Here is a 14831-nt window from a genome sequence, read left to right on the forward strand (position 1 = left end):
TATTCCTGTGTTTGCAAAAGCCATATATGATAAGGGATTGTTATCCAAAATATATAAAGAACTCTTAGAACTCAACAATAAGAAAATGAACAACCCAATTAAAACATGGGCAAAAGACCTGAATAAGACCTCATCAAAGAAGATAGATGGATGGCAAATAAACACATGCTCCCTGATGTTCCAGATCATGCCATCAGGGAAATGCAAATTAAAACAAAAATGAGATCCCACTACCCACCTATTAGAATGGCCAAAATCCAGAACCCCGACAACACTAAATGCTGGGGATCTGCAGCAGCAGGAGCTCTCACTCATGCTGCAGGGATGCAAAATGGTGCAGCCATTTGGAAGACCATTTGGTGGTTTATTACAAAATTAAACCTACTCTTGCCACAAGATCCAGCAAGCATGCTCCTTGGTATTTACCCAAATGAGTTGAAAACTTATGTCCACACAAAAACTTGTACAAGATGTTTATAGTGGCTTGATTCGTAATTACCAAAACTTGGAAGTAACCAAGATGTCCTTCAGTAAGTGGATGGATATATCAACTTTGATACATCAGAAAATGGAATATTATTCAGTGCTAAAAAGAAATAAGCTATCAAACCATAAAAGGACATGGAGGAAACTTAAATGCACATTACTAACTGAAAGAAGCCCACCTGAAAAGGCTACATACTGTATGATTTCAACTATATGACATTCTGGAAAAGGCAAATTATGGAGACAGTAAAAAGATCAATGGTTGCCAGAGGTTAGGAGGAGGAAGAAGGGAGGATGAATAGGCAGAGCACAGAGGATATTTAGGGCAGTGAAAAATACTCTGTATGCTACTATAATGATGGATACATGTCATTACACATTTGTCAAAACCGATAGAACATATAACACTAAAAGTGAGCCTTAATATAAACTATGGACTTTGGGTGATAATGATATGTCAGCATAGGTTCATCGGCTGTAACAAATGTACCACTTTGGTATGAGCTGTTAAAAGTGGATGTGGCTGTGCATCTATGAGGGCAGAGGGTTTATAGAAACTCTCTGCACTTTTTGCTCAATTTTGCTGTGAACCTAAAACGTCCCCTGTGCATTGTTGGTGGAAATGTAAAATGGTATAACACTATGGAAAATAGTATGGCAGTTCCTCAGAAACTAAAATTAGAATTACCATATGATCTGGCAATCCTACTACTGGGTATACATGAAAAAGTATTGAAAGCAGACTCTCAAAAAGACATTCATATATCCATGTTCATAGCAGCATTATTCACCATGGCCAAGAAGAAGAAGCAACCCAAGTGTCTGTTGAGGAACGAATGGATTAATAAAATGTGGTGTGTACATACAATGGAATATTATTCAACCTTAAAAAGGAAGGAAATCATGTCATATGCTACAACATAGATAAACCTTGAGGACATTGTGCTAAATGAAGTAAGCCAGTCACAAAAAGACAAATACTGTGTGATACCTCTTACATAAAGTAGCTAAGAGTAGTCAAATTCATAGACACAGAAAGGAGAATGGTGGTTGCCAGGGACTGGGGGAGGGGGAAATGGGGAATTGTGCAGTGGATGCAGAATTTCAGTTTTGCAAGATGAAAAGTTCTAGAGCTCAGTTGCACAACAATGTGAATACACTTAACACTACTGAATGGTACGCTTAAAAATTAAGATGGTAAATTTTATGTCTTTACCATAATTAAAAGTCAATTCAATAAAATTTTAATAATGTAAATTTTAAAAATTAATGAATTTTAAAAAATGGATCAAAGACCCAAACGTGAGTTAAAACTATAAAACTCTTAGAAGAGGGCCGGCCCGGTGGCTCAGGCTGTTAGAGCTCCATGCTCCTAACTCCGAAGGCTGCCGGTTCGATTCCCACATGGGCCAGTGGGCTCTCAACCACAAGGTTGCCAGTTCAATTCCTCGAGTCCCGCAAGGGATGGTGGGCTCCGCCCCCTGCAACTAAGATTGAACACCGGCACCTTGAGCTGAGCTGCCGCTGAGCTCCCGGATGGCTCAGTTGGTTGGAGCGCGTCCTCTCAACCACAAGGTTGCCGGAGTTCAACTCCCGCAAGGGATGGGCTGTGCCCCCTGCAACTAGCAACGGCAACTGGACCTGGAGCTGAGCTGCGCCCTCCACAACTAAGACTGAAAGAACAACTTGACTTGGAAAAAAGAAAGTCCTGGAAGTACACACTGTTCCCCAATAAAGTCCTGTTCCCCTTCCCCAATAAAAAAAAAAAAAAATCTTAAAAAAAAAAATTAAAAAAAAAAACTCTTAGAAGAAATCTTATAACTGGGGAAAAGCTTATAACTGGATTTGACAAAGATTTCTTGGGTCTGACACCAAAAGAAAAAAATAAATGGGACTACATGAAAATTAAAAACGTCTGTGCATCAAAAGACATAATAGAGTGAGAAGGCAAGTCACAGAATGGGAGAAAATATTTTTAAAATCATACATATATATGATAATAGATTAACATCTAAAATATAAAAAAAGAACTCTTACAACACAACAACAACAAAAAGCAACCTAATTTCAAAATTGGTAAAGAGGGGCAGCCAGTTAACTCAGATGGTTAGAGCACAATGCTCTTAACAACAAGGTTGCTGGTTTGATCCCCACATGGGCCACTGTGAGCTGCGCCCTCCACAGCTAGATTGAAACAACTACTTGACTTGGAGCAGATGGGTCCTGGAAAAGTACACTTAAAAAAAAAAATCAGTAAAGACCTTGAATATACATTTCTCCAAAGAAGACATACAAATGGCCAATACATATAAAAAGATGCTCAACATCTCTAATCATCAGGGAAATGCAAATTAAAACCACAGTGAGATATCACATCTCACCCATTAGAATGGCTTGTATTAAAAAGAAAAAAAAAGAACCAGTGTTGGTAAGGATATGGAAAATTGGCACCCTTGTGCATTGCTAGTGGGAATGTAAATGTGCACCTGCTGTGGAAAATAGTACAGCAGTTCTTCAAAAACTTAAATATAGAATTCCCATATGACCAGTAATTCCACTTCTGGGTATATACACAGAAGAAATGAAAGCAAGGACTCAGATATTTGTACACCAGTGTTCATGGCGTCATTATTCACAATAACTGAAGGTAGAAAGAACCCAAATGTCCATCATCAACAGATGGATGGATAAACAAAATGTGGAGTATACATACAATGGAATATTATTTAGCATTAAAAATAAGGAAATTCTGACATACACTACAACATGAACAAACCTTGAGGACGTTGTGCTAAGTGAAATAAGCCAGACACAAAAGGACAAACATTGCATGATTTCACTTATGAGAGGTACCTAGAGACAGAAGGTAGAACAATAGTTGCCAGGGCCTGGGGCAAGGGGAGAATGAAGAGGTATTGTTTAATGAGTCCAGAGTTTCAGTATAGGATGATAAAAAGTTCTAGAGATGGATGGTGGTATTAGTTGTACAACAATGTGAATGTACTTAATGCCACTGAACTGTACTCTTAAAAATGGCCAAAATGGCATTCACTATTATATTAGTTTCCGGTGTACAGCACAGTGGCAAGACAGCTATGTAATTAATGAAGTGATCCCCCCATTAGTCCAGTTCCCTCCTGGCACTATACATAATTATTACCATGTTATTGACTATAAAGTAATATTGAACGTCAACTGTAATCGAAAATTTAATTGGTTAAAATGGTAAATTTTATGTTATGTATATTTTACCACAATGAGAATGACATCCATTATTATAATTTCATGTAGTTAAATGAAACAAGTCATGTAAACAGTGGTAACTTAATTCATAAAATCAATCAGGAAATTTAGAAAGTTTAAATCACGAGAAATTTATCCCTAGTCTTATACAAACCAAAACATTGTGCTATTATTTTTATATGGTAAACTACTTTTTTTTTTAATTTATTGGGGTGACAATTGTTAGTAAAATTACACAGATTTCAGGTGTACAATTCTGTATTACATCATCTATAAATCCCATTGTGTGTTCACCAGCCAGAGTCAGTTTTCCTTCCAATCCCATATATTTGAGGTAAACTACTTTTTAATGACTCCCAATCATGTCAAAAGCTGTTTTCTTATTTTATAACTAAGGCTATTATATTTTTGAGTGACCACACACAAAAAAACACAGCTGAATAACTTTTCTTTCTTTGTTTTAGACGTCTTTTACTGGTTATTTGGATTAAATATTCCTAGAGTGTTAACATAACCGAATATTTGGAGGTTTAAAAAATAAAAGGTTAATCTTTAAAATTTCCCAAGGGTGAATAAAAGAGAGAGAGAGAGAGAAAGTGAGAAGCACCTGGCTTTAGATCAACAAAGGAAACGTATGTAGGCTTTTGCAATTTCATTGTAAATTTCATTGTAAAAGCCTACATACGTTTCCTTTGCAAGGGAAGAGAAAAAAGTTTGGATATGGGAAAGCAGAAGAAACCACACGACAGCTGGTTTAGACAGTAACTTGGGCTTCTGACAATTTTCTCAAGCCATAAAATTAGAAAGCCAGCACTCATTAATCCCCGATGGACGGAAATGGAGTGGGGTGCTTCCTACATTTAATAAAATGACCTCTCAGTAAACAAGACGATCTCTTCGTGAGGGTTTCTTTGCTTTTTGTTCTAAGGTATCTCTTAAAGGAACAATCTTTTCAATGTCGGAAGCTCCCCAAAGTGGCCTCTGCAATTCCAAATCGTCACTGGTGAAATTATACCAATTAGAGAGCTAACTATACACGTTGGAGATGTTATAGTGAGAAAACGTGCTACAGGTAAGTGTTTAACCTGGGAGAGGCACAGTTTTAAAAGAGCCCATGGAGCTGAATGGTCCATAATGATGGCACATTTGTAATGTTTCTCTGGAGCTCAGCCAAAGGCCAATCAATCATTACCCACCGGGGTCGGACACAATCTCCTCACTCTGGGCAGATTAAACTATACAAAATAGTTCTCAGGGACACAAGAACAAGATCAAGGAAGAAATTGTTACAAAGATTTGAAGCAGTGACCTAAGACAGAACACGTCCAAAGGACACAGGGGTCACCTGGAGAACAGACTTATCACATTTATGCCCATCTCTCTGTATAGAATTTTCATCTTCAAGAAATAAGTGTTGGGGGCAGCCGGATGGCTCAGTTGGTTAGACAGCGACCTCTCAACAACAAGGTTGTCAGTTCAATTCCCTCATGGGATGGTGGGCTGCTGCCCCCTGCAACTAAAGATTGAAAACAGCAACTGGACTTGGAGCTGAGCTGCGACCTCCACAACTAGATTGAAGGACAACGACTTGGAGCTGATGGGCCCTGGAGAAACACACTGTTTCCCAACATTCCCCAATAAAATTAAAAAAAAAAAAGCGAGGATGTGGAGAAAAGGGAACCTTTGTGCACTGTTGGTTAGAATGTAAATTGCTACAGCCACTATAGAAAACAGAATGGAGGTTCCTCATAAAACTAAAAATAGAACTACCATATGATCCAGCAATCCCATTTCTGGGTATTTATCTGAAGAAAATGAAGTCACTAACTTGAAAAGACATATGCACCCCCATGTTCATCGAAGCATTATTTACAATAGCCAAGACATAGAATCAACCTAAATGTCCATCAATGGACGAATAGATAAAGAAATTGTGATACACACACACACACACACACACACACACACAGGAATATTACTCAGCCATAAAAAAAGAAGGAAATCCTGGGGTCTGCCCTGTGGCTCAGGCAGTTGGAGCATCGTGCTCCTAACTCCGAGGGCTGCCGGTTCGATTCCCACATGGGCTGGTGGGCTCTCAACCACAAGGTTGCCGGTTCGGCTCCTCGAGTCCCTCAAGGATTGGTGGGCTCCGCCCCCTGCAACTAAGATTGAACACAGCACCTTGAGCTGAGCTGTCACTGAGCTGCCAGATGGCCCAGTTGGCTAGAGCGCGGGCTCTCAAACACAAGGTTGCCAGTTCGATTCCTTGAGTCCCGCAAGGGATGGTGGGCTGTGCATCCTGCAACTGGGATTGAGCATACCACCTTGAACTGAGCTGCTGCTGAGCATGTCCTCTCAACCCCCCGCAAGGGATGGTGGGCTGCGTCCCCTGCAACTAGCAAAGGCGGCTGGACCTGGAGCTGAGCTGCACCCTCCACAACTAGGGTTGAAGGGACAGCAACTTGAGGGTGAACGGCACCCTCCACAACTAGGATTGAGGGGACAACAACTTGACTTGGAGAAAGGGCCTGGAAGTACACACTGTTCCCCCAAAAAAGTCCTGTTCCCCTTCCCCAATAAAATCTTTAAAAAAAAAAAAACAGAAGGAAATCCTGCCATTTGCAACAATATGGATGGACCCAGAAGGCATTATGTAAGTGAATTAAGCCAGATGGAGAAAGACAAATATGATATGCTCTCATTTATATGTGGAATAAAAAAAAATACAGAGAACAGATTGGTGGTTGCCTGAGATGGGGGGTGTGGGGGTGGGCAAAATGTCTGAAGGGGATCAAAAGGTACAAACTTCCAGTTATAAGATAAGTAAATCCTGGCGACGGGTGGCTCAGTTGGTTAGAGTGTGAGCTCTGGGCAACAGGGTTGCTGGTTCGATTCCCACATGGGCCAGTGAGCTGCGCTTTCCACAACTAGATTGAAGACAACGAGCTGTCACTGAGCTTTCGAGGGGCCAAATGGCTCAGTTGATTGATTGGAAAGTGTGCTCTCAACCACAAGGTTACTGGTTCGACTCCCGCAAGGAATGGTGGGCTGGACCCCCTGCAACGAAGATTGAACAATGGCAACTGGACCTGGAGCTGAGCTGCGCCCTCCACAACTAAGATTGAAAGGACAACAACTTGACTTGGAGCTGATAGGTCCTGGGAAAAATACACTGTTCCCCAATAAAGTCCTGTTCACCTTCCCCAATAAAATCTTAAAAAAAAAAATAAATAAAAAGATAAGTAAGTCCTGAGGATGGAATGTACAGCACAGCACTGTATGGTTGAAAGTTGCTAAGAGAGTAAATCTTAAAAGTTCTCATCACAAGAAAAAAATTGTAACTGTGTTTGGTGATGGATGTTACCTAGACTTATTGTGGTGATCATTTTGAGATCAGATTTTATATAGATACAGATAGATATAGATACATAGGTATATATACACACATACTGTATTTTGCCATGTATAATGCACACTTTTTTGCCCAGATTTGTGAGGGGAAAATAAGGGTGCGTATTATACAAGGGTAACACTAAAAAATTAAAATGAGACTTTTTTTCCCCTGGAAGTTTGGGCCAAAAGTGTGGGTGCACATTATACACAGGAGCGCATTATACATGGCAAAATACGGTGTGTGTGTGTGTGTGTGATCATTATATTGTACACCTAAAAACAATATAATATTATATTATTATATTTAAATTAAAAAAGAATTTTCAAAAACAAAAATGAAGGGAGTGGCCAGTTAGCTCAGTTGGTTAGAGCACCAAGCCCATAGCACTAAGGTTACTGGTTCGATCCCCACATGGGCCACTGTGAGCTGCGCCCTCCACAACTAGATTGAAATAACTACTTGACTTGGAGCTGATGGGTCCTGGAGAAACACACATAAAATAAATAAAAGTTTAACAGAACAAAAAAAAAACACAAAAAAGGAAATAATAATAATAAAAACACCAAAAAAAACCCAAAAACAACTAAAAAAGAATTTTTATCTTATAAACAAACACTCAAGACACTATAACGGCAGATAGACCATACACTAAGTGTTAGAAGGGTAGAAAGCCATTTTACCAAGGAATGATACAAATCAAATCAGATAACCAAAACAGTCCCAAGAGGCCTTAGTCATAGTAAAACAAAATAAACTCGATGCTGAAGGGTTTCAATGAAATATCAGAGCTCATTTCAGCCTGAGCTTGCCTCCCGCCATGGACACGGTGATACCTCAAGCAGGTAGAGACACGGGGGCTCAGATGCACACACTGTTACTAATTCCAGAGTGCTGGTCTGAGCTGGTGAGGGCTTCCACTGAGTCTTGGTGAATCTCCATTTCTGTCAACGCCCTCCAGCCAAAGGCCACCAGAAGCCCACCTGCAAGTAAACAAGTGGGGTTGATCTCTTATTGCAGCAAGGGAGAATGCACCTCACAGGCGAACCAGGAGGCATCTCAGTAAGAGGGTGTTGGAAAGAATTTATATAGGATTAGGGCTCCTCTTAGGTTTTTTGGGGAGGGTTCAAGGAAATGAGGCTTTGCTCTGGATTAGAGGCTGTCAGGAATTGGGGTAATCTATGATTGGGTATTTTAATAAATCTGATCTGTAAGGAAGGAGGAATGAATGAAGGCTAAAGTTGTGATTGGTAAAGAAGGTGCAGTCACTCATATGAGCCCAGATGGGAAGATGTTTGGTCATTCGGGGAGGTTTGGGCAATGCTCACGTTTTTGTCTGTGGTCAGACCTGATTATTGAATAGGGTCTTCTATTCTTGCTCCATCACAGCCACCCAGCGACTTTGCCTGAGGTTGACGTTCTGTGAAATTGGTCATGTCCAACAGGAGAACAGCAAGGCCTAACTGTTAGTGCCAGGACAGCTCCCAGATGTCAAGGGCTGTTTTTCTCAGTCCAATTTAATAATACCGTATGTAAATAATTGTCCAGTTACTATTATTAGTAAATTAACTAATATTCAAATTAATAAGTAAATTTGAATAAAACCAAAACATCTATTGTATGATTCCACTTAGAAGAGTGAAATTCACAGAGACAGAAGGTAGAACAAGGGCTCCCAGAGGCTGGGAGAGGGGCATGGAGAGTTAGTGTTTAATGGGGACAGAGTTTCAGTTTTGCAAAATGAAGAGTTTTCTGTGGACGGATCGCAGTGATGGCTGCACAACAGTGTGAATGTGCTCAATGCCACTGAACCACACACTTGAAAATAGTTAAAACGGTAAATTTTATGTTGTGTGTATTTTACCACAATTTGAAAATAAAATTAAACATCTGTAAAATGTTTACGACAACTATTAAATCATACCACTGATGTAATATTTTAATTTCTTTATTTTTCAAACTTTAAACCAAAAATTAACAATTTAAAAACAAGTATCAAAGATAGTAGTCATAGTCAATACACACTTCATGTATGAACTAAACCTAAACAAGAGTATTGTCTCACAGTTTGCACACTCTCTCTGTGTGTGTTTTACATGCTAGAAATTAATGTGGTCACATGTAGAATGGCAGAAATGAAGTAACTCAAGTTGTGTTTCTTTGTCTTTAAAGTCATTAGACTGTCATTATTTAGTTCAAATCTCGTTTAAACCCCAGAACGTACTATCACAGAGGTTGGAGACTTGAATGTAGCTCGAACCATTCCCAGCTATTACAATCTCACTCTTGCAATGAATGCTTGTCGGCTGGCTTGTGTTTAGGGGGAGGAGGGATGGCTGTGTTGTGACAGTATAACTGGGAGTTCTCTCAATTAACTTCCAAGTACGACACAATGTTTAGGTTTACTGAAGGGTAAGTAATAAAACCTGCATGTGTGTCATTAAAACTCATCAGTAACCACAGCAACTGTTTAGAACTCAGATGAATGGAAGATTTTTTTTCAGGGGATAGTATTTTATCAGTGTCATTGTGCAGAATGGCCAGTGCACAGGTGAGGATAATATAATGCAGACCAACTTTTACTTGGTGTCATTGTTTTTAAATTCTCTGCAGACACACCCCTTATTGCCCACATCATGGGTAGAAGATTCCGCCACCCGTCCTTGGTCAGCGCCACATTCCTTGCAGAGGGAACAGCAAGTGCAAAGGCCCTGAGGTGGAAGCATGGGGAACAAAGGCCCCTGCGGCTGGGGCAGAGCGAGCAAGGGGAGAGGGGAAGCTCAGGAGGAGGAGGACATCAGGAAAATCCTTGTAGACCATGCTGAGGATTTCGGCTTTTACTCTGGGTGACTTGCAGGTCTAGCTGAGGACTGGGATGTCTTGGATGCATCTGGTGACTTGGGCGACCCAGAGGCCTCACCCATGGGAAGGAAAGACATTACCCATATGAGGAATGCCCAGACGAGGCAATAAGAAAGTGCCCTCTCTGTGCTCCAGGCTCTGTGAAGGGTGATCTTGTACGTGGAAATCTCAGCCCTAGAGAACCAGGCTAGAAGTGTGGGATGTCCCTACCACAAGGTGCCCTCCAAGAAAGGATTTTTGGAGGGAGCTTGTCACCCGTGTGACTAACTGCAAAGACTTATCTGCAAAGGAGAATGTAGCCAGGTTTGTTTCCTCCCATCTTCTCACGGGATGTGCCTCTTCTGGGATACGGAATTCAGGTGGGTTTTGGAATGAAGGAATGGAAGCCTTCTCCCAAATTCAAAGCCACCATTGTGATCCAGGCCAGCATCAGAGAGCCTCTGGAGGCTTGAATGGGCAAGAGCTGCTTCTTTCTTCCAGGAGATGGCCAAGAGGAGTCACGCCCTGGACCTCCCCACTCCTCTCCCTCCTCCCAGAGCACTGATGGCAGCAGAAGTAGTGGAAACCTGAGCGAGCAGGCAGAGCCCCAGCTTCCCACGGGCATTCCAGCTGGACTTCTGGCCACATAGTGAGGCTCCAGCAGCAACAGCAGCTGGAGGAAATGGGTACTTCTGGAGATTCCTCAAGCTTTCCAGGATCCTGCAAACACCTGCACCTGAGACTGGCTAGGGTGACTGAATGGCAGACCTACCACAGGAAGGAGGACAATCTTGGCATGGTGAGTAGGGCCCCAAGCCGATGAATAGAAACATTAAAAGACATGTAATTTTTTTCTGGTGGGGGGAATCCAAGTTGTTCCTGTCAGCCCAATGTTATCCATGTAGTAGACCAGCGTGATATCCTGTAGGTCAAGGTCACTGCGCACTATGTTGTTGCCCAAAGCCAGGAATGAATGTCCCAGGGCAGCATGAGGTCAGGTGTAAACCCCAGCCCCTAAGGGACCACTGTTGGCTACAGGCCTTCAAGGCTCGCTTGCTGCAAGAATGTGCCTCTTTCTCCTGGCTCTGAAGATGCCCCTTCTTTTTTCCAAGCTGAACAATGTATCTAAATTTTGTATAATGTTGTATTTGGAGTAGGGGGGCATCTCTCCTCTTTCCTTCTGTCTTGGTAACCCAAGTATGCTTGAGACAGCACCCCTGTGATAGCCAGCCTCCAAGACAGCCCCTAATGATCCGTCTTTACTGGTCTCCATGGTCTCATGTGGTCCCTTCTCACACTGAACAGTGTGGATCTGGGTAACTAATAGGATGTGGCAGAAATGACAACGTGTGACTTCCGAGGTTGGGTCACAAAGGCACTGTGACCTTGCTCTGGCTTGGATCAGTCACCTGAGGGAAGCCAGCCGCCACACTACCCAGGTACTCCAGCAGCCCTGTGGAGAGGCCCACGTGGTGAAGAACTGAAGCCTCCTGCCAACAGCCATGTGAGTGTGCCATCTTGGGAGGAGACCCTCCAGCCCCATCAAAGCTTTCAGATGATGCAGCCTCAGTGACATCATGACTGCACCTCGTGACAGACCCTGGGCCAGAACCACTCAGCAAAGCTGCTCCCAAATTTTTGACCCACAGAAACTATGTAAGATTTTAAGTGTCAATTTTTGTTTTAAGCTACTAAGTTTTGGGGTAATTTGTCACTACAACAGTCCTCCTCCCCAATTAACTACCTTTGAGAAGTTACCTTCTTCCAGACCCCACCTCCGTCATGGGCATTGTGCAGGATCCCCACTCCCCACAGACTCAGGTTCCTGGGCGTGGGCTCCAAGCCCCTTGGAGTTCACATTTCTTGCAGACCACTAGAGTGTCATCTCCTGGCCCCACTTTAAGCCAAGAAATACCAGTGGGACTAGGGAGTATGGGAGTGGGTACCGCTAGCAGATTTCATGTCCATACTCTGCCCTAATGTGATTTCCTCAATGACTGCATAGTCTCAGGAGTGCAGGTGGGACCCTTTCTGACTTCCAGTGATATAGAAGAATTTTTCCTATTACTTCAGTTTGACTGTTTCAGTGGGAACCTGGGAAAGGGTGTAAGTCAAAAGCACATACGTGGAACGCCACTTTGGACTGGGAAGTTACTAAAACCCGGAGCTACAATATTGTCATAGCTATTAGAAAAGTCACTCCAGGGCAGCGGGTGCAGGGGCCTGGGAGGGACAAACACGGAGTCAGAGTGCTCCGGGATGGAGCTATTGTTGGCCAAGATAGCGCAGATGACCTCATTGTTGTGATGTCCTTGCTTCCGTGATAAATCATTTAATTAACTGACTTCTGACAGGGCAGCCTGCATTAGTTACCAGAGTATTTCAAGAGGCCCTGGTCTTTAACTGTCTCTTGGCCAGGGCTCTGTTAGGGAGCTCTAGTGTGCAAACATCCTACTGTACGAGGTCTGACAGTTAAGTTCGCGAACTCACCCTAGAAAAAGTGCTACATAAGTCATTGCTGAAAATCACTACGGTCACCTTCGAAGTACTCCCCTTGGGAAGATGTGCACTGATGCCAGCACCTAGTCCACCCTTCAAAGCAATTTTGGAACTCTTTTTCTGGAATGGCCATCAGAGCTGTCGTCATATTACCCTTGATGTCCTGAATGTCATCAAAATGTCTTCCTTTCAATATTTCCTTTATCTTCGGGTAAAGAAAGAAGTCATTGGGGGCCAGATCAGGTGAGTAGGGAGGATGTTCCAGTACAGTTATTTGTTCACTGGCTAAGAACTCCCTCACAGACAATGCTGTGTGAGCTGGTGCATTGTTGTGATGCAAGAGCCGTGAATTGTTGGCGAAAAGTTCAGGTCTTCTAACTTTTTCACGCAGCCTTTTCAGCACTTCCTGAAACAGATAACCCCTGTATAACACGGTTGTTAGGTTCCTAAAATGCTGTGTTATGTGAATCCGTGTTATATGAAACAAAGAACTAGTACAAAAAAGGGGGTTAGGTTCTAAAAATTAAAAAAGCATATTATTATATTTTTATAATTAAGAGAAATGTCTTAAAGCATTTATTAAAGCAATTTTCACCAAAAGTGTAACATTAATATGTATTAAATAACGTTTTCTTGGTCATCACTACTAAACACCATGAACCAAGGGCGTTTTCTTTTTGACAAGATATTTTCATCCTCTGAACTTAATACTCCAAGGGCAAAATGGATTTAAAATTCTAATAAATTTTAAAATTCTGCAGTCAAATCTGATATGACAGCCACGCTTGAATGAAAAATTTCAAATGAGATATCGTTTGCTCTTAAAAGCTCTGTTTACGTTCTGTGTTGTTTGGGGATTTCTCTAATTCTCAAACCATGTTAGAGTGAAACCGTGTTCTAGTATGCCATGTTGTACGAGGGTTTTCCCCAGTTCTCGAGCCATGTTAGAACGAAACTATGTTATAGAAGCGCCGTGTTATACGGGGGTTACCTATAGTAAACTTGTTAACTGTTTGTCCAGTTGGTACAAATTCATAATGGATAATCCCGCTGATATCAAAAAAAGTTAGCAACATCGTTGCAACAAAGTTCTCAAACTTAATTACCAGACCTTGTATGTGCCAGGCACTGTGCTGAAGAGTGGCAGAATATGCCACCCCAAAATATGCCACTTTGGCATAAGAATGATTGAGCTAAAGGTACTTGAAAAAAACAGCTGGTACAAGAAGGGCACTCTTCCTAAAAGGAGGAGATGAGACTCCCATGAAAGATGCTCTCTCTATACCAAGAGGAAAGATTCTTATCAACAGAGAGGGAAGAAGTCAAGGCCAAGAGAAATTTGTACAAACAGATCTTGTGAAAACAACAACAAAACCTCTTATCTTTAGTCTCCCCATATATTTAGTTATATTTCCACAACTGTCTCTCTTCATTCAACCTAGTATATAAACACTTAGGCCTGGCCACTTCTCTGGGTCTTCATTTTCTTATGGGGGCTCCCATGTACATGTAAAAAAATCTATATAGTTGAACCCTGAACAATGTGGGAGTCAGAGGTGCTGATCACCACTCCAAGCAATTGAAAATCTGCATATAACTTTTGACTCCTCCCTAACTTACCTATTAATAGCCAACTGTTGACCAGAAGCCTTACCGATAACATAAACAGTCAATTAACATATATCTTGTATGTTATATATACTATACACTGTATTCTTACAATAAAGCTAGAGAAAATATTAAGAAAATCATTAGATACACTTACAGTATTTATTGAAAAAAAAATCCACATATAAGTGGACCTGCACAGTTCAAACCCATGTTGTCCAAGGGTCAACTGTACACTTTTCTCCTATTAATCTGTCCTGTATCAATTTAGTTCTCAGGTCCAGCCAGACCCTAAGGGAAAAGAGGTAAAGTTTTGACTCTCTGTGGTGCCAAGATCTCCATTTACATCTCACAGTCCCAAGAGACACTGCTTTTATCCTCATTCTCTAGATGATAAGACTGAGACCCAGAGAAATCAAGGACTTTCCTAAGGTCCCATTGCCAGGAAGTGGCAGAGCTTAGACTGCAACCTAAGTCTGTCTGACTTCCAAGTCTTTGCACTACCGTGTACAGAGGAGTGAGTCACAGATGGCTTCAAAGAAGCCTTCAAATGATCAGTACAAGTTTATCAGACTCAGGAGGGGTAAGGGAGAGAATGCAAACAGTATTGAGCACATCAAAGTTGTAATACGGGGCTGAAACCCAGGGTTCAGGGGAGAGAGGTGGGGAAAGAGGCTGCTGCAGGCACAGGCCAGCTGATGAAGGGCCCCAACCACCAGACCTGGTAACTTGGAAACTATCCTATAGGCGGGGCCTCCTGGGT

This window comes from Rhinolophus ferrumequinum, chromosome 24 (genome assembly GCF_004115265.2).
Source record: "Rhinolophus ferrumequinum isolate MPI-CBG mRhiFer1 chromosome 24, mRhiFer1_v1.p, whole genome shotgun sequence".
Lineage (NCBI taxonomy): Eukaryota > Metazoa > Chordata > Mammalia > Chiroptera > Rhinolophidae > Rhinolophus > Rhinolophus ferrumequinum.